The sequence below is a fragment of the Rhyacophila brunnea genome, unplaced genomic scaffold (genome assembly GCF_057557595.1).
Source record: "Rhyacophila brunnea isolate RB1 unplaced genomic scaffold, BYU_Rbru_1.0 scaffold_6, whole genome shotgun sequence".
NCBI lineage: Eukaryota > Metazoa > Arthropoda > Insecta > Trichoptera > Rhyacophilidae > Rhyacophila > Rhyacophila brunnea.
Window position 1 is genome coordinate 33374409 of NW_028233276.1, and position 25912 is coordinate 33400320.

Below are 25912 nucleotides of genomic sequence, written 5' to 3' on the forward strand. Positions count from 1 at the left end.
GAGCGACTGGCAAAAATATTTGGATTAATTTTAAATTAGGCAAGTATGTACCTACATATTAATACAAAAATCTGCACGTGTCATTGATGGTCACCAAGGACATGACCTCCAAGGACAACGGAATAAACTAGACATCGTGAACCCAACAAAAAATATTGTACTATTAAACCTTGTATGTTAGTTAATTAATACATTTTGTTTCCAACCAGTGAGCTGATTTTTTTAATGGAAAGATAGGTATTTCCGTCATTACTAAGTTTAGGTATTTATTTCTGTATAGTTATACCTAATGATTACTCCTCGATTTGCCGCCCTTCGAGTAACTGCCGCCCCCAAGCGACGCTCAATCTGCCTACCCCCACGGGACGTCACTGCTAATATTTAATTAAATGTACGTTTACGTACAGACTTTAATATATAATATTGTGATAAATATCAAAGTCATCATAATTAATTACGATAGCTTTCCGCCAATAAGCATTCAAATGTATTATTCCCTACACATCAAATATATTATTTGAGTTAATTTCAGGTTCAAAAATTCTAACACCGTCCACATACTTAGACTATTGTTACGTACGTAACAACTAACAATATAATATAATATATTTTTTTATTTAGTTGTTTTCGATGAACTGTCAGATAAAAAATACGGTAGAAGTTTGTGGTTTTCTTAAATGGACGAAAACTATCAAATCAATTTGAATATGAAAAGAGATAAGTTTTACTTATCAATAGATTACAATCAGTGGCGCACCCAGGATTTAATATTGGGGGGGCCCAAGGAGGATAATGTAAATTAGTCCCATAGGATCTTTTCTTCTTCACATCCTAATTTCTCGTTTATCGCCCTTTTGTCTATTGCACTCGGTGTACCTATACCATGGTCCCCACATCCTGAAACGGGCCCTCAGGATAGGATATTTGGCGGGCCCCCTACCTACCGCGAATATTAAAGGCAGTGTGAAACACTACATTAACGTTTTTCAAATTGTGTTTTAGTTCAAATTAAGGGTACTCATACAGTGAAATATTGGCGATTTTTAATACATTTACTTTAATAATGGAGCTATCGAGTATCGACACATAATAATCAAAAAATATATTGCACAATTACATAATTGAACATGTTCATGGTTATGAAGTATAATAGCGCCGCAGGCGACTTTTTTATTATTAAAGCTAATGCATGATATGTGTTTATCTCACTTATCTGGTCAACCCGACACGCCGGGCCCCCCACAGCCCGGGCCCCCAGGCTAGAGCCCTGTCAGCCTTTACCTACACCACTCCGGAATTCGGGTGGACACCGAGAATTTTTTGACAGTTCCATTAGGGATTGGGTGTCTAAAATCATTCTGATAATTTTGGGGGGTGCCAGGGCCCCTTGGCCCCCCCCCCTGGGTGCGCCACTGATTACAATAACCAATTGCTCGCAACTACTTTATAAACGGTTTAATTATTTCAAAGAATATTTTGACACACTAATAATTTATTATGTAGAAATTAATTACCTGTTAGGGATACGTGATTATATTCCTCTATTATTAAATATATGAAAATAATAACTACGCAATTATTATATTATCAAATACGTGAGTATTATATAAAAATAATAGGTACGTAATTATTATAATATCATTGACAAAGAAGGTCCACAGTTGAAAGTTCGACTCGTTTGCTCACTTTTTGCTATCGATTAACGGAATATGTAGGTGTGAATTTGTCACAGTTCAATAATAAAAAAATATGTATTATCTTCTGGCGTTCTTGAATTAGTGAATCTTATGACACGTAAAAACTATTCTCATCAACGTTCAAATTGATTATGTCGGTTACAGTTGTTGATTTATGAAAACCATCCATTCCTTGATAACTTGTTAGAGATTTAGTGTAACGCGGCGATGTAGGCGTCGCCATGGTAACAATTTTATAATAAACATAGGAGGTAATTATTTACATACATCAAAATATTTCTAGGCGTTGCCATGGTAATAAACAAATTGTATAAATGTAAGCAGTAAGCGGTATTTAAAAATAAGTGACTTTATGATTTTTATTTTGTTACAACACACTGTTTTAGGTGATTTAATTGATTTATATGTGAAATTATTTTCTAAAAGCGTGGTCCATTTTTTGTTATCGTGAATTTTATTAGCGAAAAGTGCACCAAAAATAAATGCATCCGTTGAAGAACTAGGTACGAATGTAGTGTAAGGATAACTGCGGTAGCCCAGGCAACGATAGATAATAATTACCGCAACATGATCTCGCAACATCCAATCGTAATGTTTAATTCAAACTTGTTTCTGAATTAGACAAATAGGTCTCAGCAAACCAAGGCTCAGTTAAGCAATATCCAATAAAAAGATTTATTTTCTACATAATCCTATTGGAAATCTACAGGTGATCGTATTTCACTATCTCGTCAATATACTTATAATGTTATGTATCTAGTCAAATTAGAGAAACGGTCACTTATAATTTAAAAAGCTTAATTTTTCTTTGACAATAGCGACCCAGTCTACAATAACTTTAAATAATCCCCTTTAAAAAAAACTGTGAAATCTAGCGGGGTAGGAAGGTTATCTCACAGTGAACTGTGGTTCTGCCAACGGCATACATCAATACAATCTTTCGGACACGGTATTTCTGTATTATTTTGTTGTTTACCTAATATATCATTATTCATAAGGTTTTTAAAGTCAATTTCGTAATAATTATTGTGATGTCTGCAAAGAGCTCCGAGACGCCATGCAGACAACACGTTTTTGGTATTGGGCAGTCGTTAATGACATGCCACATTGTTTGAGAGATATTGTCATCACATGGACAACAAACATTGTCCCTCTTGCTCTCAATCAACGTTCACTCTAATTCTTCTATTGTGTGTGCACATCAACGCATCTGTGCAGGGTTAGTGTTATCCGGTGGGGTAAATTTAAATTTACACCGCCCCCCCCCCACAAACACACACATACAATTTTTTTTTAAATTATAAAATTTAATATTTTAATTTTAATTAAATAAACCCGTTCTTCGGGTGTTTCCGTCATTATTTTCAAAAGTCCACCTCTTTTCAAATTTTTCAATTTCGTAACAGCATCCCGGTATACTTTTTGACTTAAATGCCTTTAAGTTTAATATACAATCTCCATTCAATCCACTTCTTTCCAGACGTGAATTCTCCTTGCATATTTGCTGCGGAGCATATGATGCGTTTGACACACTCATCTGTTTCCGAATAAACAAATATATCACCAATTTTTACTTATTGCGAATGCATGAAGATGGCATTTCTGTTTCGACGATTTCAGAGAGCCATTCAAATTTAAATTTATCGTAGGATTTATTCTTAATGATCGCATTTCAAATATCACATTCCTATCCTTTTTAACATTTTTATGAGCCGAAGAATTGTACATGTAATGGTTTCGTGCATTCGAGCCAAACTTAAATCTGGCAAAGGAAACTTTCTTTTACAATATTTTTGTGTGAGGAGTGTGCGGGAGATGAAAACATGTGTGCGGACACATTTTGGTAGGTGTGCGTGCGCACACGCGCACACCTTACAGGGAACATTGTTCAGGACATGGTTATTCAGGCTGTATAAAATACGATTTGTTGATGTTAAAATAATATATTGAAGAAAACTCAATATTTATCGTTGATCATTATTTAGGTAGGTAATATCCACAATATCAAATAATACGGTAAACTTCCAACGCAAGTACAAATTAACTATGGGTAAGTATGCATTTCAATCATTCGCAAGTAGAATAAATTATATATTGTTACTGTCAGATAAATCGAACTAGACTTTATGTCGACTGATTATTCCAAATGATCGATTGTAAATATTATTTCAAACAATTTTGTAGTTACTTATAATAAACAAACCGCTAAAAGTTGCATTATATTTCCGCCTTGCCCTACCAACTGATTGCGTTACTATTAACAAGATGATAATTATATGGCACTTTTGCCATTAGAACTGTTGCATGTGCGTTTCCAATGATTTGTTAGTAATTCTCAGTAAATACATAGTTAATATTCCAAAGTAATAACTAAGTATTAAATATCTTTTTAGCACACACATCCCAACCTTTTTCGAGTCGTAACCCCATTTTATAGAAGCCAAGTGACTCGTGACCCCGATAAATTGTAAAAAGCCTTTTTAATAGGGCATTGAAAATAGATTTTTCAGTGTAATATAATTTAATATAATTTTAACTTAGGACATACTTAATGCGATGGTTGAAATTTTCATTCGTTAATCAGCTTCAAAATTCGCGGTTGAGTTTTCGTTAATGCCAACCTTATAATATAAGTGAACCAAGTCCAAAAATATTATGTTTGGGATTATTGCATGAAATATGTGCAAAAAGCTTTAATTATTAACTGCAATAGTGAACATAGAACGTTGAGTAGTTTCACCATAGATAACGGTGATTGTTTGGAGCGGTCAGAACAAATTAATATCCTTCCGAGCGAAAACAGTCCTTAACCTAGTATCCGCGCCGATTTTAGTATGACGAATTTATTCTCCGCGAGTCATTTTCATTATTGTATTATTGTAACTTATATTATTCCCAACATTTAATCCATTTCTTGTTTTGATTGTCAAATGAAGAAGCATTGAAAATCCACTCTTGCAGAGATAATATAAGCAAATGGTAGTAGGTACTTGAAAGGCAAGTGTAGTAACATTTGAATATGACTGATACGTCATAGCTCACCAGAATTCATTCAGATTTTTTTTTAAATCTTAAAATAATATTAGGTAAAATAAAAAATATCGTAACTATGGATAAGAGGAATACATTCCCAGCAATAAGTCGTCAATTTTATTGGTTAGGCCTTGTCATACTGGGAGTGCGATTTGGTTAAAAATCAATATTTTTATGTTTATTATTTGAGCCCCCGACCCATATGTTAGGAACCCATGGTTTTGCAGGTATGTTGAAGTAGATAGGTACATACCAGTGGTGTGCGGTGACTCCTGAAATGAGGGATGTACTTCAAAATAGGCGGTTCAATTTATCAAAGCAGCTAGTAATACGATAATAATTGGACATAGTTATGCAGAAAGTAGCCAGTTCACATTAAATAAAAATAAATTAGATATGATATAGATTAGATGCGAGAAGGTTTTCTCTACGTTCTACTGAAAATAGCCAAGCAGCAAAAAAATTATTCTAGAAATAAAATACTTTTTACAATTTTACATTTTACATACATTTTTAATATCATGTTGTTGCTAAAGTGCCACTATCTCAGCTCGACATTATTGTGGACTGGTTACATTCTGCATAACTACGTTCAATTAGGTATATGTAGTACTTAAACTGGCTCTTTATATTATATTGATATTGAAGAATATGAAGATATTATCTTGAAGATAAATATTGTATAAATGGGTTGGTAATATAATTTTATATTTAGTTATTTCAATTAATGAAACAAAATGCTGAAACTCGATTCGATATACCTAATTTAAAAAGTTTTCAACACATTTGTGATGTTCCATAAAAATCAATATTTTTCTTTTCTTTTAAGTCTTTCAGCGCTAAAGACGCGCTGGGCGCGTGGACATTAGATGGCCATTAGATACTATTAGATTATCACAATCACTGCGTGCTTTTTATTTTTTTTTAAAACCACATTTAAATAACATTCTAATTGCATCTAATAGCTGTTTAACGGGGACACGGCAGCCGTGTCGTCCGCAAAAATCTGACCGAAAAAACTTATTAAATAGTATACTTAATGATTAAATAATATGTAATGATTTTAGATACCTACTTATTGATTATTCAAAATACTTTAAATTGTCAATATAATGTATTAAAATATCGCTAGATCTAATAAATCTACAGTGAAACTGCATTAGTCTTGTTGATATTTTTTTATATATTTCCTTGGTGAGATAAATTATAATTAATACTTTTTAATTCAGTCATTAAAACTTAATCTTCTGTATGGTAATCTCGTATTACAAACGATATTAATATATTCCAATATAAGTGCATTATCAATGATACGATTATACCTACGTGCAGTACCTACTATTCGATGCATTTTTCGTATTTGCAATAACGCACAATAAAATGCGAGTGCATTGATACGAGTTGAATTTACGCAGTGCCATAATATAAAAGGAGTAATCGTAATTCAATTCTTGCAGCAAACGACATGCCATCAGGTGTTGTAATACTCGTACAATAAAATTCATTCATCTAGTTAATATATAATATAGTCAGTGATATTTTATCAAAATTATTATTATCAAGTACATTTTATAACTTTGATACTTTGTCATCGCTAACGAAAAAATAAACACTTTGTTATAAAGGTCAATTTGCAATTAATTTGTAAACGTCATTTTTTTCTTCCCAGCATGTCTATACCCCCAATGCCCGATGCCTATATTATAAATACATAATATATTGTATATGCCTAATCAAATCAGAACTCTACCGAAATTGCAATAACGTTGAGTGTTTATAACATTTGCTGTAAAAATACCCACTTTCGTGTTCAGAAAATATAAAATTTTTTATAATGGAAAAGTATAATAACCTTAATTCATTTTTTTTTAATTTTATAAACCACTATAATTCAGAAGTTATTATATAATATTGAACATATATAAATATTTTAAAACGGCCGAACTTGAACCCGTATCTACTGGATTCGCGTCAAAGTTGTTTACCAATTAAGCACTGGCGTCCTATTTACTTACAACAAAATTAAATACCTAATAGTTTTTTACACCTTGAAGTAATTGTTAATTTGCGTTAATATTTGGGGTGTTTTAAATTAATATTGGTATATCACATTGGGGCGAATCCAGTAGGTAGATACGGGTTCAAGTCCCGTCAGGCGCCGTATTTTTTCAAAAATTATTTCTAGTGTATCAGTATATATAGGTAACTGAGGTGTTTTCAAATTATATTTGTTCAACCGTTTATAATACATTAAATAAGTATGTTGAATTTTTGGTTCATTCGCTGAGACACTATTCGTTGAAATATGACCACTGATAATTAATTTAAAATAATTATAATTATTGTCATATTCATTTTCATTTATTTATTTTAAAATATTTTCTCAATGTTAGACAAAAATATTGAACCGAGATTTATGGGGGCAATTCAAAGTTTTAAATTTTGTTGCTCTCTTGTAAATACAACATTTTGGAGTTAACAGGTTATGTCGAAAGAAAACCATATTATTTTGCAAAAATAAAGGCTTTTTTTCTTCAGTTAGAGGAAGTTCGCTGCGAAGTAGCAACACAAATTTCTATTCCAATTTTACGTTCGTTTGATTGAAGACTATAATGTTAGTTCAATTCGTTTAGTTGATTTAAATAAACAAAATACTTTTAAAAAACTATGTTTGCCTCAGAGTAATAATATGTTTACACAAAAAAATACAATCTATACAACAATGGGTTGTTCCAGCAAGAAAGTGAAGATAAACAATATTTACGTTTACATTGTATTGTGGATGATTTTGCGTCTAGTGGAAAGCATTTATAAATTATTCTCAATGCACAGGCTATTATGCTACACAACAGTGTTGCATGATTATAATAGGCGAGCAGGTAATAATCACGGGTATCCTAGCTTTAGCGTTCAATACACCTGATTGAAACTGGCTCACGGTGAGGTGTATTATTCAATAACAGGCTATACACAAGTGATACTGTTATGATAATGGGAACACTTTTAAAAGATACACATTTTTAAAACCGAAGTATTGCATTATTTGTTGTAAACGGGTAGGTACCTACCTAAGTTAATAAGTAATGTATCAATCAGGTAATAAACGATTATCACTCACACAAGATTTTGAAGAGTGTATGAATATCACACCATTTTTACACAGATCAGCACATATTTTAAAAGAAATTTACACTTCCAAGCTGATATTCAGTGATGACTCATGGGTGTAAGCAGGTCGTGCGTTGCTTAGGGAGGGGCACATTGCAAAGGGCGGAAAATGTAGGCACGAATGAGAATATTACAGATTTTAAGAGCAGTGACGGTTTTCCATGAAGAAACGTGTCGACATCAGTCGACAATAACGATTTATCGCTCGGGGAAAATTTTCACAAGGTGGTCTCCAAACCTGCCAACTCCTCAAACTTGCATGCACGTACCTAAAGACACCGATGATTGTGAGTAAGTTTCGTTGACATGCTCCAATCATCAGATGTTGTGTATGTATTTTTTTTTTTTAATTTTTTCTGCACTCGTCTATTTAAGATAGCCGAAAATGAATATGTGCCTAATTTTTTTAAAATTAAAAATGAAAGGAGTACGCAAGCTAAGTCTGCTTTAGGGCGGCTCTGTGCCTATGGACGTTACTGCTGATATCACATTGATTGCAAAATTGTCATGTCTTGTGGCTCCATGTTTTTCGCCACCTTTCTTTCGATCTGTCAAAAAAACATTTCAATGTCGCAATACGTTAGAAATAAATCGGTTTTATTCGAATAATTATGTTACAGTACGCTTACATAAATGGTTAGTGGTGGGATCGATATGTACCTACCTACCTACTACCTACTACATATCGATTATATTATATGATGCAGATTGCAGCTAGTTATCAGCGACATGGACATGACATATTATGTATGACGTGTGTTTACACATTAAACAAAAATACTTTTCCCACAGAATCTTCACAGATTAATAGAATGTATAATATATTGTTACTGATGTCATTATGAATTCCTATAATTACAATACATAAATGGCTGCATCTTGACCACATTCATTGTATTCATTATAGCGCAGGTGCTAGATTTAAATTATTCTATATGTGACTATTTGCAGCATCTTCATGACAGAACGTGAGATTATCGAATATTTTATTGATGATCGCATAAGTGGCCACCCATTCATACTCCATCCGATATAAATTACAAAGGATTTCAAGTTATACCTACAGTTTTTTTTTATATACAAGAATAAATATATTTTTATACTTACCTATATAAAACAATTCATAGGTACATTACAACTATAATCTATAAAATAAATTTAGAAAATTAACTAAGTACAAAATTTTGTATGAAAGAAGGCAGATATGTTTAACAAAATACGTAGGTACACCATCTCTCTCTAGTCTGTCAAGTGTTGGGAGTTGAAAGCGTCTGGGTTTTAAAGGATATAAGGATCTAAGGATCGTTTTGAAGATTGGGTTGTAGCCCGAAACAGTTGTCAATATTCATATTTATGAAATCATAGCATAGACTGACATAGAATTAACAAAGAACTTTTGTTTTTAGAACCATAATTAAGATACCTACTCCGAATTATATGTACCATTGTGATTGAAACTTGACAGTTATCTGTCTCATTATTTTTTTATAGTGTGTACATATATTTATATATATCCACTAGACTAGACAGTAATTATTATAAAGATGCTTTTACATACATATCAACACAGTATTTTCATACCCGTTATTCAGTAATTCATTCCCGAAACTCATATATATATATAGCAGAAAGGATCCCGTGCTGTCATTCACCAACGAGTCGGCATTCTTCCTCGTTGCCTCCTTTCCCTGTGACTATCAGTCTTGTCATAAAAAATATACAAGGTCTATATCATAAGATAAATATTGTGAAAACTTCATGTGGGTAAAGGTGTCCACGTTCTCTCTCCGACTTTATTTAATATAGAGAGTGAGCATATACTGAGGAAGAACATGACGATTAGAATTTTCGAATTATTGCTAAGTAAATACTTGCCTAATTTCCATTACCTATTAATTTTTTTTAAATATTGAATCAGGCCATGAGGCCCAATGAGTGTAGTAAAATAGAAGTGTAGCAGTATAAGTGAAACGATCACATAAATACCTATATTCTGACCACACCCAGAGCTTCCTGATAGAATCCAGTGACTATGAGTGGTTCAACAGAGAGTGGAAACAGAAAGTATGATGACTGGCCTTAAGATAAACTGATGATCGCAGACAGATCAAACGGGCTGCCAGGAATAACGAATAAGGCACGGCACCAAGTAAGCTAAGAAAATAAAGTTCGTGACAAAATTTGTTTGTTTATAGCAAGTCACCAGAATATTAGAACCATACAAAATCGAATGAGCGATTAGTTAACAGACTGCTTGTCGTCTGAAAAGTCGTTACCGTTCAACATGGATTTTGTAATGATAATTGCTCTTTTATCCCACTTATCAACTTGCTATCGCATGATAATTTATATGACTTTTAACAAAATTACTGGCCAATTAATTATTCGTATTATTATTAGACTGGTTATTATATATTATAACTGCCATCTGGTGATAATTCATTATTTCTGTGTTCCTAAATAATATTCCGATACAACATGATTTAGTAAGTAAGTAAATATATTACATAAGGAAAGCATTAATGATTTTATTTAATATTATATTTCAATTTAAAACGTAATTTTTGGGGTTCGGTTTATTTAGACCATGGGGATCTTCTGTTTTTAAAACTGTGGTGAAAATTGGACATCGTTTAATGGGGAAAGGTTAATATAACTTAATTGAGTTAGCATTTACTTGGTAGAATTCCATTTTACAAGAAATGATTTAATATTAATTATATTTTCATTTCTTGATTAATATAACCTTCACTCTTAAGGGGGGACATGCTCGTCGAAGGTCAAAATTGAGTTTTTATTGTATTTTCAAACCATGATCCTGGACACTCCTTAAACGTTGTAGATAATATATTTATATAATTTTGAAGCCTTATTATCCTTTATAGTTATTTTAAACATTTGATGACTGCATAAAGTATTTTTGTTACATAAAATAGTATTCTTTTAAACCTCTCGCTCTAATGTTTTAGAATATAGTCATATTTCGGTACATAACTGTGCAGTGGTGTTAAGATTTTTTACGTTTATTAATTTTTAAACGCATTTATGAAACCATTAGTATAATTTAATACGAGATAATTTTTGTAAAATATTCACGATAAAAAATTATATTGATAATCTCTGTGATCCCAAATTTGACAAGAATTAGGCATTTTAATATTCAAAAAATCGGCAAGATTAACACATTTCAAGATGATTCTAAAGATACTTAGTATAAGCTATATCTTTGACCATTCAAGTGTGATAAACATCTTATGAATAATGATTGCTTTATAATAATTATTGACTTAAGAATAAGGTAGTGTTTTTTTGAAATACGCCATTTCTTTTGTCATTCCCTAGTAGTTAAGCTACAACATATGGCCGTAGCCATAAATTGACAAACTATAATTAAAGTAGGGAGTAAAATGATATTGACGCGCGCGATTTTTTACTATTAGAGCAAATTTGTCATATATGTTTATCTCACTTATCTGGTTAACGCGCCACCCCAGGCTAGAGCCCTGTCAGCCCCCCCTTGTGGGGCCATGCCCAGGCTAGAGCCCTGCCAGCCCCCCTTGTGGGGGTCATGGTGAATATACATTCATATTGTAATTATCCCTCAGTCGAGTGTATAAATTTTGAAAATATGAAAATATATTACACAGGTTATCCGTCCCTAGGTATACCCACCGAAATTAAAATTTATAAAAAAATAATAAAACAATCCAATAGAAATCACTTACAAAATTCAAGTGTTACTTACCAAAAGTGCATTGTTATAGTGTAACATGTCTTGGTTTGCTACTGATTGGTCTGATTCTGATATTAAGTACCCACTTGACTAATAGCTGTAAACAAAGTAGCAATCTCTCCACTGGTTCGATATATAGATTGCTGTGATTGATTTTTATCAGTCAATATTATATATGAGGGTAAACATGCCAGTAATAACTAACTGGCCCTAGCCTAATAGAAAAACACTTGAGGTATCTAATTGAACATATTAATGCATTAAAAGGTGTACTGGAAAGTATGGGTTAAGTTTATTATCATCGTGGGAATTTAATATTTGTTAAAGTAATTCGTTTTAAAAGCAGTACCTACATGAACTTATTATGTTACATAATATAATTGGTAATAATTAGGATAAGTATCAGTAAAGGGAGGCCCTGAAACTTAAAGTAGCACAGTGTGGTAAGAGAAACAATACAATTTTAATATTTTATCTCAATTATTACATAAGTATTAAATGTTATCGACTCCTAGTTACAGAACTAGCAAAAGTCGGTTCCTGCCTAATCCCCGAACCAGAGTAATTTTATTATCGACTGAAGTCTAACATTATTTTATCTTTTGGTTCATGTGGTACTTAGGTACTACTTAGTATGTATATTTGAGAGTAGTACTTATTATAATAGCGCCTGTACTCGTGCATGGATTTACTTGCACCAATAGTTTGTATTTTAAACTATCGTGATAATAACTTACTGTTTACACGTAAAAGTGCTGACTGTCACCAATCTCATTCTTCGATCGTAAGCGAGACGCTATTTTGTCATCGTATGGTGCTATTTGACAGATTCAGACAGGTTCGTCGATAATCGGTAGACGTCAAAATATTCTGTGCGGTGTCGTTCGTATTTCTTCCGGCAGGTTCGCCAATATCGTTCTACCGCGCATGCGCACCGCCATGCAAGTACCAACTATTGCGGAAAAATTCAGAAGCGTCTGAACTTTTTTGATAATAAGTATATAGTATATGTATACAATCTTGCAACTTGCACGATAATAATATGTGTATACACGTGCATTTTCTAGTTATGACCGCGATAATACGTAGGTACTGTCAGCAGTAAATCCATGCACGTGTAAACAGGGAACATTCATAATCTAATTATGCAATAATTACAAGATAAAAAGAACTTTTTATATACAACGTTTTTAAATTTTCTGTTGAATTATTATGCTCAATATACTGAAACTTGTACTAGATATGAAGTAAATAAAAAGCAAACAAACAAACAAATATAGAATACTGAAAGGTCATTTTGATTTCCATAGTAACGCACGTATATATTAATAATTTAGTTGCTAGGACCACCGGCTTAGCAACCAATAATAGTGGATTGGATTACGGTTTTCTTCCGAAATAACTTTTCATACAAAACGGAATTAACTGAAAATGAATTCAATTCTACTCAAAGATGGCTAAACGTAATAAAAGAATGCATTGGCATCGTATTCTGGTATATTCTAAATGTTTCAAATGTCTAGCTAGTAGGGATGTTAGCTAAAAATCGATTGCAAGATTTGTACTGGACAAACAACCACCGGACAAATAAGTACACGAGCTAATAAAAACGTTGTAAAATAAACTAAAATAATCGACATAGTTAATTAAGATCTAGGCCACTTATATTATTAACTTGGATAAGAAAGACTTTAGAGTTATATTATTACCGATATAAAATATATATTTTATTGGCATTGATTATATTTGGTACGTTTGTATGTGTACACTTTCCGAGAGTAGCGTAAAGGTGAAATTATACGCGTATAATAATAATAATATAACCTAGCGTATACATAGGTACATGGGATAGTATGAATACAAGATGTGACAGAAATAAAGATGCCCCAGGGTTCAATGGCCAATGCGGTCAAACACATTGACACCGGCCATAATAAAGGGTTACTTGCATACATACATGCTCATATTTATAATACACACAGTAATACCAAGTGCACGCATGCACAATATGCATTTACTAATACATGAAAATTTCAAATGCAATTCGAAATATTGTGTATGAGTGCTACACGACTATTATTTTTAATTAATCATTACTTTTGATATCACAGTAGTTATTCTTCTTAGAGAAGACTGTAAGTCACCATAATTATAACAATTCTTAAATAATAATTTTAAAAAAAACTGTAAAAGACTTAATAGGTATTAAAAACTAAAAAAAATCAAAGATGTTGACATCATTAACAGAGTGGAAGTTTTTGTAAAAAAAATACCTAGGACCTAGGAATTACTTTACGTTGAGAGTAGGTGCAGAATTTTAGCCCCGTATCGGTTGTATTATGGGCCGTGTAAGGAGAGATAAGGGCTTAACATACTATGTTGATCAGTGATATAGAAGATTGGGGGGGGGGATAAACTCACTATTTTTCTGAGATTAATATATACCACGACAACATTATAATGCAATAATTAAGTATTGGCCATCTTTGACGAATGGCAGAAAAGTTCACATATTAACACATGACGTTATTTAGACAGGGGAAAAAAATTGTAATGATGGGGAGAGGGGAGGGTTAAAAATACCAAAAAGTATCTGACGTCATTCATGGACAGCCAGCCCCTTATCGTGGAGAGTGCTCAAAAGAATTTGAGACTTTTCACATCAAGCTATATAACTATATGGACAGTTTAGCCGTTACTTTATTTAACTTTACAATTACAACTAACGTTAATTGCATACTTATGTAATGTAGTTTAAATATTAGAAGAAAGAAACTAGGTACCGTTATTTGGCTACGTAGTTTATAAAATTATCTACTTAATTAAGTAAATACTTCTCTTGAAAATATGGCTAAGATTTTTTTCCTACTTTTTCGTAGTGTACATGAAAATTTCTTGCTGGTGTTTCGCTGATACCTATGCACTCGTATATAAAAAATCGGGAACATCATTAGTTTGTTCTCCCAGGGTGTAAAACTAACCTGTTATTGGTATTGATAGTTGCGGTCAAACAAATTAATTGCTTCAGTTAACAATATATCCCACTAACGTCTTCTTCCAATGGTACTACAATCAAGGCCTACTATAGTCAGACCGTGACACGAAACTGTAAAATTCGACTGTAGTGCCAGTTATCACCCGTACTCAAATGCAATATACCGCATAACCAGCACTACCAAGGTAATTTGAAATTCAGTGCTACAGCCTAAATATACTGAAATTTTCACTACAGCTTAAGTACACCTTTACCATTACCTTTACAATTACCTTTACAATTCTCTACCATAATAACTATGTACCTACTTACGTGTCGGTTAATTTTAATGGGCGTTGTTTTATAATTAAATAAATAGGCTCTGTTACACTATATAGAATAATATTGTGATCCACATTGAAAGTGAGTGATTTTCCCAAAATTAAATTATTACATATTTTTTTGCATAATAATCGTTGTAACACTCACGTATCATAGGTCGTTTCTTATGAGAAGTGCACACGTAGGTACACAGCTATACTAATAATTATTGTACCCATCTTGCCCTCTTATAATATATTTGACAGACGCACGTTTGAAATCTAAGTATTATGTGTACAATATAATAATATTATGCAATAAATAGGTACACCTTAAAAAGCTAAAAACGAAGAGGTGTGGCAAACGGAAGGGTAGACCTTCATCCAGCATTACGTTGACCTTCGTTGATGATAATTGATAATGTATCATCCTGCAGCAGCGATTTTCTTTGAGGCAAAGGACGCAATTGATTCATGAGAGTGGCTGAAAAAATGCTGAAGAATTGTGAGATTGCTAGACCCGTAGAAAATTAATACAAAACTACTCTAGGTCAATCATGGTCCCGACAATAAAACTGTCGAGAAAGTTAAAGAGTCAAAAGATAGGTACGAAGACTGTTGATGAATGAATATCCGACATTTTTTTAACCAGAACAATGAATTTTCAATACTCTGAATTATATTTCGTCAATTAATGTTGTATATATTCAACGAAGAATACAGAATATTTAAGAATATACAATTCGTTATTAAACACACATAATTCAGAACGCCTCAGAAAAATACCCATTAGTAAAAATAGTTTGATTATTTTCTGAGGTGTCACGTCTAGAATATCGGCAAGCCAGGAGGCGGAAGAGGTTTGTATAGGGTATCACCATCAGTCGTCAATCCACTGCTGAATGAAGGCCTTCTTCTGCTCTTTTCGGTCCGCAGTTCTCACGTATATCTACCGAACTTTATGAAATCATCTATCCAGCGGGTTTTACGGCGTCCCTATGGTTATTTAGGGCCCCCTGGGTACCACTGTATGAAAGCATTTGTCCAGCAGTTATCCAGCCCATTGTCATTTAATCTACTTTGCGATCTTTATAATATCGCGTACTTTTGCTTGATTCTTTATACATTGGTTTCTAGGAGAGCTGGAAATACAAGTAGACCAAGTGACATAAACTTACTGCTGACTTATTAAGCTTTGAACGTTTTTGCCTACCATTGATTAATTTAAGTATACATTTTCTTGAAAAGACTAAGTGTAATAAAATAAGCATTAATCATTGTAGTATTGGGTTTCCCAAAATATATTATGATTTTCACGATATAATGAAGTTTAAAAAAATTGAAAAATCTTTTCATTTTAAGATCTACTTATTGAAAAAAAATAGACAATTGTGTTTGCGGGTCATTGACGTATCACTTTCTTAATTTATTCAAATATATAAAAAAAAAATAGGTAAGTAGGTACCTACATAACGATGTACCCAATAATTCCAAAAATTTTAAGAAGTATTTAAAAAGTAGCTAAGTATAAAGTATAGTTTTCAAAAAAAGCCAAAAACACTTATGGTCTACTTGTATTCTCAATAAATATTAAAAATGTACATGGTCTAAGTGTATTCTCATGATAAGATAATGTCATTTCCCTCCATTTTCAAAAGTGAAAACACGCTGTCACTTTTATTCTTTTTTGGTTTTTCGTCTTGGTTCGGGACTTGGAGGTGGACAGATAACACCCCGGAATTGTGGTGGAAACGACGAGATTTATTTACATTAATATCTACTAATGGTTACATTTTTTATAATTTATTTTATACCTACCTAGCGCGAGTTAACAATGTTTACTGTCTGGCCGTCTGCCGCGTATTATCCGCCATTTTATGTTTTGCTCCCAGCGAGAAGCGTTGTCGAAAACGGCGACAATGGCGACGTTGCAGATATTTTTAAACGGCCGCCATTTACAGCATTGCCGGCTTTATTATTATTTATTTTCGTAACCAACCCTTACTATTTGTTGGTTTGATACTGATTTGGGCTTCTCCAGATTCACAGAGACATCCCCAAATGGGGACCATTTGGGAATGTAATAATAACTTGAGTAATATTTTTTTTTTGGACGTGGTCGATTTTTTTCGAAACACCTCTTATTAATACACACCTATTGGCATAGTTAAAAAACGTACAGAAGTGGACTTGATCTACTTGTATTTTCAGCCATTCTTATGTGCCCTTTCCGCGTTACGTTATCAGGTGCGCTACTCATATTTTTTGATTTCTTTTACATTAAGGATCGAACTTTCACACGCCAACTGGTAACACACATCGGTTGACACAATAACAGGTCACTTTTGAAGATACCATTCAGGTGCCCTGTATCGCGTATAGTGGGTACACAGCCCCAACCGTTTAATGTTTCGTACGTGCCCCACGATGAGTATCAAAGTTTATTACTACTAGTAATAAATGCGGTATTGTTATATTTGCTTCGGTGTGGTGCCATAAAGAAGAATACGTGCACTAATATCAATTTAATTATCAGAGTTGTATAACGTCATAAGATGCAAAAATTGAAAGGTCCATGACATGTCGAAAACCTTTCTGCCTCGCGTGCAAATTGTTTAATCCGACCGTCAATTTGAACAATGGTGCGCGCCACGTCCGGTTAATCCAACGTAATATCGCAATAATAATTATACACTTCATAAAAAGAATATCTCGTAAAGCAATTTCTTGCTTAATTATATAACTTTACCGACGAGGTGTCTGCCTTATTGGAAGTACAGACCTACCCTAAAGTGTACATATAGTATAGTATGCGGAATGATTTTCTTAGAAATGGAAAATCATATTACATAAATAAGTGTATCATACAAGACAAGATAGCGATAGTCGAACATTGATATCTATCAGGTAACGGAAATTATTGATCCTTTATAAAGAAAGCCAAGTAATCTCATCAAATAAAAACAATTAAGTTTACGTAGGTAATTAATAAACAATATTAAATTGTTTTCGCACCGAGCTTGCTTTTGTTTATTATGTACGTACACTTAAAATATATGTTCTTCTTTCTAAAAAAAAGGTTCACTGTCTGTTACCAGGTATAAATTTTAGACCATCATAAAATTACTTTAACGTAGATAGGTACCTACATAATAATATGTGCATTTTCTTTATTTTGAGCCTCACAATATCTCAATTAAAAACTCTCACCCCGTCAATAGAATAAGTTGTTATTTTGAAAATAGCCAGCTAGCTGTTTTGCACATTAACGTAATACCCGTTTACACGTGCATGGATTTACTGTTGAAAGTAAGTACCTACCTATTATCGCGGTCATAACAAGAAAATTTATAGGTAAACATATATGTATTATCCTGCAGTTGCAAGCTTGCATGCATGAATCATAAAGCTTGGAAGCTTCTGAATTTTCATGCGACAGTGAGGACTTTCTCGATCTGCGCATGCGCCGTAGAAGGATGATGGCGAACCTGCCGGCAAAAAAAACTAACTATACTCATTTTGAGGTTAACCGATGTTCACTACCTATTCAATAGTATCTACCATAAAATGAAAACATCGCGTCTCGCTTACTCTTGAAGAATGAAGAATGAGAGACAGTCAACATTTTTACGTTTATTATCACGATAGTTTAAAATACACACTATTGCTGCCAGTAAATCCATAAACGTGTACAGGCGATATATCCCTCCTAATCCATCATTAACACCATAGAACAGATTAATAAATAGAATTCAGATAGGCTATAGGTACCTACCCCAATACACTATTTTTTAAAGCAGGACTTTGAATGTGTGAGTGTCCTACGAAAATGAAGCACACGTCATTATAGACGTGCAATAGTGTGTTGCAACCTTCAAATACACCAATATTGAATGAGCGTCAGTGCATAAACCGAGAGTAGTTGTCAGAACGAAGCACAAGCTTAGAATGACATATTCTTGATACGTGTTTAAGTTTATCCCCATATTCTTTGACACTCGAGATCAGTTGCCTGTTACTCCACACGCGTTAGATATTTCAGTTCCCATTAATTTTGTGTTTCGTGATTAATACCTTATCAGTAAATACATTTATAATTGATTGATATGCGCAGGTAAAATTAAGTTTTGAAGCGTTTTTGGTATATAAAACAAACAACCATTAATAATGACGATGAAACCCTACTAGACTTAATTATGAATGTTGCCAAAATATGTGTTTCCATTTTCTGTAATATTGTCAATTTTTGTACGGTAACCCAAGGTGACATCACCGGAACGGATGGAATTTATTAGCATTGTAAAGGGATGGTTAAATTCCATTTATTGTATGTTTAAACTGATATTAATAAAAAAACACCAATTTCTCTTACGACAATATATAAATGGGGTTAAAATAATTATTAATGTCCTAATAATTTAGTCCAGTGACCTTTCATATTTAACTCTTCCCCAATTAACGCATTTACACTTGGCAAGCCGCAGATGTCAACTTGCAGAGCAGCGAAGACACCGACCCTAATTGAATTAATAAACACATTTCTGTAAAGAAAAATACATATTAAAATGGCTAACCGTCATACTTGACCTTTAGACGTCCGCGTCATAGTGCACATAGAACCGTCAGGCCGGAACGCCATCTGGTGGGCACGCTTCCTAACTAAAATTTAATAATATTCATCATTTATTATTTTACGTTATTTCGCAGAATGCATCGCCGCATTATTAAATTGTGCAACGGAACCTGTTTCAAGAATAACTAAGCAGATTCGTTGCGATATTGTGCTGGTCTAGGATAGTGATTCCCAAGCTTTAACATAACAAATTAATACTATTAAAAATACTTGGACGGATAGACCCGGCGGGACATCGTCAAAATCCCAGTAGGTCAACGAGTCCCAAAAACAAAAACAAAATATACTCTTTATATATTAAGTAATAATATAATATAACCAAAGCACGGCACTAAGCTACGAGTTTCGATGGTAGTGCTAGTTATTGCTTAACGAATGCAAAACGGTACTCTGATCGTAGTAAATGTAGATTTTCGGCTGCACAAGGGCCCACATGCTCAGCGTAGATCAAAATGGAGCTTTTATGGTATTTTCAGAGCATAACCTTGGACATTCCTTAAACGTTGTATATAATCTATTTATATAATTTTGAAGCCTTATTATCCTTTATATTTATTTTAAACATTTGATGACTGCATTAAGTATTTTTATTACATAAAATAGTATTCTTTTAAACCTTTCGCTCTAATGTTTTAGAATATAGTCATATTTCAGTACATCCATGTGCAGTGGTGTTAAGATTTTTTAGATTTATTAATTTTTAAACGCATTTACAAAACCATTAGTAAAATTAATGTTAACATTATATAGTGACATATTTACGATAAAGAATTATATTGTATAATCTTTGTGACCCCAAATTTGACAAAAATTAGGCATTTTATTATTCAAAAAATGGGCACGATTAACACATTTGAAGATAATTCTAAAGATACTGATTATAAGCTATGTCTTTGACCATTCAAATGTCCTCCAAATAATGATTTTTTTTTCGACCATGTCCGATCCTGATAGGATCATATGGGCCTCCACAGAGTGGAGGTTTGTATTGACAGATTTTGTTTTTTACGAGAAATGGATGTCAGCCACTTGCTCAACCTATCAGGTCCATACCCTGACACACACAAATTGAACACTTTAATAATTATTGACCGAAGAATGAGGTAGTATTTTTTGAAATACGCTATTTCTATTGGTATTTCCCAGTGGTTAAGCTACAACATACGGCCGTAGCCATAAATTGACAAACGATAAATGAAGTAGGGAGTAATATCGTGGTAACGCGCGTGTTTGAACATGTACCATTTTTTTTAAATATTATTTTTTCGGTTAAGTACATGTTCAAACGCGCGCGTTAACATGATCTTACTGATGAAATGATCATCACGTTCTAAAAATAGTTTATAATATTCCATTCGGAGTAAAGGCACAGTTTCGTGCCGAAGCCTGACTTTACTAGGACCTTGTAATATAACAGAAAATTGAAACTGGTTAATGAGATAACACGCATTATTGTCAGAAATATGATTTTTTTGTCCTATTGCTTATTCTCTGAATGAATTGGTACGTGTAGAATTTAGGGTCGATTTACTATTTAAAAAATCTGGGCTAGTTACAGGCCCCCAATTAATTTTTGGACACCAAGCAGATTTTAAAAATGAAGTTCAATTTCAGTTATTTAATTAAATAAGCGAGGCCTTGATAAGCTTGGAGGCCCGGCCCATTCTGCGAAATTTGTGCTTATGCGATGAATATGGATTGCATGATAAACTACAACAATAATTGTTAAGTTACCATTGGTTTTTAATACAGCTAGATTATGAAAGATAAACACCTTTTTACAATTTTGGTTTTGTCACAAAGTGACCAACTTATCTTGACTGTGCATATTGTCCATTGCACGTAGTACCTATTTCACGACCAAGTCCATTGCGACTTACAGTTTGAGTATATGCGAGAATCGGTGCATCTGTTGCACTAGAAATTATTTTTATTGTGTCTAATTATTAAAAGCCCGTAAGTATGAGGAATTTTAAACATTGCGTAAAAACAGGGTTCAAGATTGCAATTAATAATGCAATATGGAATATTAATGGGATTTTATGCACAACTGTCGCTCAAAACCACCGTACTGTATTAATTTTATTATACGGTAAACTGTTTTGCAAAAATAATATGTTCAACTGCTTTTTCAGTTGCTATCCGCACTTGGTTATTGACCAGTGACTCATATAATTTGCAGAACATCGTTTAACCATGTTTATTCCTCCCCCTTTTTATAACGCTGAAGTTCCTTAACATCAATACATTAATACATACCATATTATTATCAACTAGCAACAGCATGCGACTTCCTCAAATATACAGAACGAAGAAATAGATTGATTCGATTTTAATGTTTTCAAATCAATCACATAGACCAATGTTTCCCAGCTATCTACAGTTTTGGCTACCTATTCACGTGAGAAGACTTTGTCGACAGAAAGCCACGATCATGGCCCCCACATCGTGAAGCGGGCCCCCAAGCCAAGATCTTTGGCGCCCCCCTACCTATCATGAAGGTTAAAGGCAGTCTGACACTCTATAGTGGCGTTTTCTAAATGGTGTTCGAGGTCAATAAAAATTCAGTGTATTTTTAGCGATTTTTAACACATCTAATTATGGAGTTGTCAATATCAACACACAATATTCAAAAATTGCATCGCACAACCATACTTTACTGCATTAGTTTTTTTTTACTATTAGGGCATTTTTAAGATGTACCTATGTTTATCTCAATTATGTGGTCGACCCGCCATGCCGGGCCCCCCTGAACTCGGGCCCCTAGGCTAGAGCCCTGTCAGCCCCCCCCCCCCCCCCTTATGGGGGCCATGCATGGCTCCCACATCCTGAAGCGGGCCCCCAGGCTAGGATCTTTGGCGGGGCCCCCTACCTATCGCTAAGGATAAAGGCAGTGTGACGCTCCACAGTAGCGTTTTCCAAATGGTGTATGCGGTAAAATTAATTAATTGGTATATTTTTAGTGTTTTTTTTATATTGTAATACATCCATTTGAAATATGGAATTGTTGAGTATCGATACAGAAATAAAAATTGTATCGTACACACAAATAATTTTAAATAATAACATTACTGAAGGAAAATAGCACCGCAGGCGATTTTTTTTACTATTAGAGAGAATTTTTTATGTGCATTTATATCACTTATCTGGTCGACTCGCCACGCCGGGCCCTTCTGAGCCCGGGGCCCCAGGCTAGAGCCCTGTCAGCGGTTATCAGTGTTATGACTTATCAGATTAGTAACTGCAGATTATCAATATTTCATATTATATATTTTGTATTTTTTTTTCTATTCGAAGATTAAAATATTTTATAACTTTCATTTTTGATTGTTCATTACACGTGATATTAACTATAATATGGCTTACTTATAATATATTGTATTAATATATAATTGTTGAAAATCAATAAAAAGAAAATTCAAGTTGATACCGACCCGATTTATTTCGAATGTTTCGGCCGTAATGTATTCGTACAATTAATGTTAATATCCAGGGAACTCAGAAATAATAGGAACTGAAATACCTAACGGGTAAGGAGAAGCAGGCAACCAATCTCGAGTAAGGAAGAATACGGGATAAATTTAAACACTTGTCAAGAATACGTCATACGTCGAATACTGACAGCTGCTCTCGGTTTATGCATTGATGCTCATTTAATATTGGTGTATTACACACACTATTGCATGTCTATAATGCGTGGTTCATTTTCGTAGGACACTCGTACATTCAAAGCCTTGCTTCAAAATTTACTATATTGGTATCATAGCCTATCGGAATTCTATTTATTATCTGTGTTAACATCGGTATCAATCACTTAATGAACAATTATTTTGGTAATGTTATGCATAATGATGTAAATGAGATAAATACGTACAAAAGGATTATTTATTATATATAACACATAGTATATTTTTGATTATATAATGAAATATCTACAGCGTTCACTGGGTATACAATTAATGCACTTTAATATAGGACGACTGTGTTATACCTATTGAAAGTTAATGAAGATTTTCTACCCACAAGAAATGATAACACCACAAGTCAAACCAAGTGGCGTGAGGCGAGAGCGTGGCGAGGTAGTTGGCATAATAGCTACACAGCTTAACATAATATACCTACCTAATATACAGGTAAGCGTGCCAAACCGGGTAAAGTTATAATAATATTATGTATATAGATAGCTAGATACACAGGTGTGCCAATAGCCACAGGTGTGCATAATCGTTTTGTAATATGTATTCGAAAACGCATCGGGAAAATAGAAATGCATTATTATAATAAGTATTATAATAGTACTATTTTACCTTTTTACTGTCAGTCGTCGTGAAATACGTGAATTGACATGAAGCGTTCGTCTAGTTCTCGAAACATAACATCCCACCCTTTTGAAATATCATATTTTTTCCAGGTTGTATTACTTTTCAAATAAGTATCATATTCAAAAGTGGCTTTGGGGTATAATTTATTATTGTCTGATGTACCTAGAGAATGAAGAAATAGACTGATTTGATTTAAACGTCATTTATCGACCGATTATTATTATTAAAAAAAATTAAATAGATAACAGTTGAATCTAAGCTCGCGACCCTCTACATTCCAGTTACCCGTCCGTTCGACATTTACTTCGATTAAACTCTAGCGATCGGCAACGGTTGGATGCAGGCACGCGGTATCTCATCATTGTACAGCTGCTGTCTAACTACTTGCAAGTGCGTTATTTTAGAAAATATTCTTTGACTCTTTTGAAATAAGTATCAAGGTGAAACTTTATTATTTTTTTTATAAATGAATTGGTATTCTATATAAGATGCAAATTTAATGAATATATATCTGGATCAAATCGACATAAGTACAAAAAAAATCATTAGGTGTGATGGAAATAGTCAAAATGCTTATCAAAAGACAAATATTTTAAAATTACAGATAGTAAGTACTCAGTTAACTTGTATTATTAGTTTTACGAATCGGTTGGTTGAAAAATAACTCATATTTTCCGATTTGTGATCTAAATTAATAAGTACATACACGTATGCAGTACCTATACAACTACATTATTACAAATAGAATCTGATCAAACTGTTTTATCTGACGGCACACTGGGGAAGAGGAATTTGTTTCATGGCACACCACATAAAAAATCCTAAAAACTAAAATATAAGAAGTGATTAAATAATATTACAACATAATATTATTTATTATAATATATTATAGGTATTGGTATTAGGTAAGTAATATAGATATTAATTTTATCTGTGAGAAGGATACAATTATTTTTAGGAAAAATTATGCCAATACACAACTCTAAAAATTAAATAAACACGTAGTTACTTACCTAAATCCTCATCCACCATTTGCAATAGTTCCTGTTTTTTTTGTGCATTTCCACGAGCGCTGACAAACCTAATTCGCAAATATACGACGATCCAAATGCAACAGAGATATACCTACCTAATGATTGTAGTTAAGTAGTTTATCTACGATATTGATTTCAAACCTAAATCCCTGACAACTAATAAAATGGGGCTTTGTGTTCTGGATCGTTTTTCAAGTCTATAAAATTTTGACGTCAGATGTTTTGTACCTACTGTCATATTTAGTCAAAAGATTAATAAGCCATTTATAATTATAAAATAAAGCAGAGGTTTCTGTCATAATTTTTGAGAAAGCGTCTGAAGCAATCAAACTGTGAAGTTTTTTGGTCCACAGTTGTTCTAACTTGTAACTTTCAGATTTTATTTTCTGCGGCACACAGTTCGGCAGAAACTGATTTATATAATATATTCTAAAATCAAGATAATACATTACATTTTGTTTGAAAATAGTTTAGAATTATGCATAAACAGCTACGTAGGTATTTATAATCTCGGCTCTCGGGTTGGCAATATCTTTCTTTATCATTATAAAACTTCTTCCCTGCCATACCACAAAAATTGACTCGAATGTGATTCATTTAGGCTAAGGCCAGATAGGCAGGTGCCTTGTTTGGTGGCTACGTGCTAGGTGGTATATCCTGGTGAACGAACGCACACTGTTCTATCGCAATGGCCACACTGCACGCTTCGCGCCTCGCTACCTGAGTCTCCCGGCGAACCAACGTGTTGGTTATTTTTATTGTGTCACTTGGTGATTTTGCCATTGTCTATGGATTTTTCAAGATGGCGGATGTTTCTTCAGTAATCAGTATGACAACGTCAAACAACGCAACAAGTTCGAATTTGCGAGTTTCGAAATTTTAAACTTAAATTCTCTGTGAGAATTAGCTTTCTGGTTAGTTTTGAGAGTGACATATCGATGTTGACTTGAGCGCTCCCAGATGTCAAATGAATTTGTACCTAAGCACGTAGCCTGCAA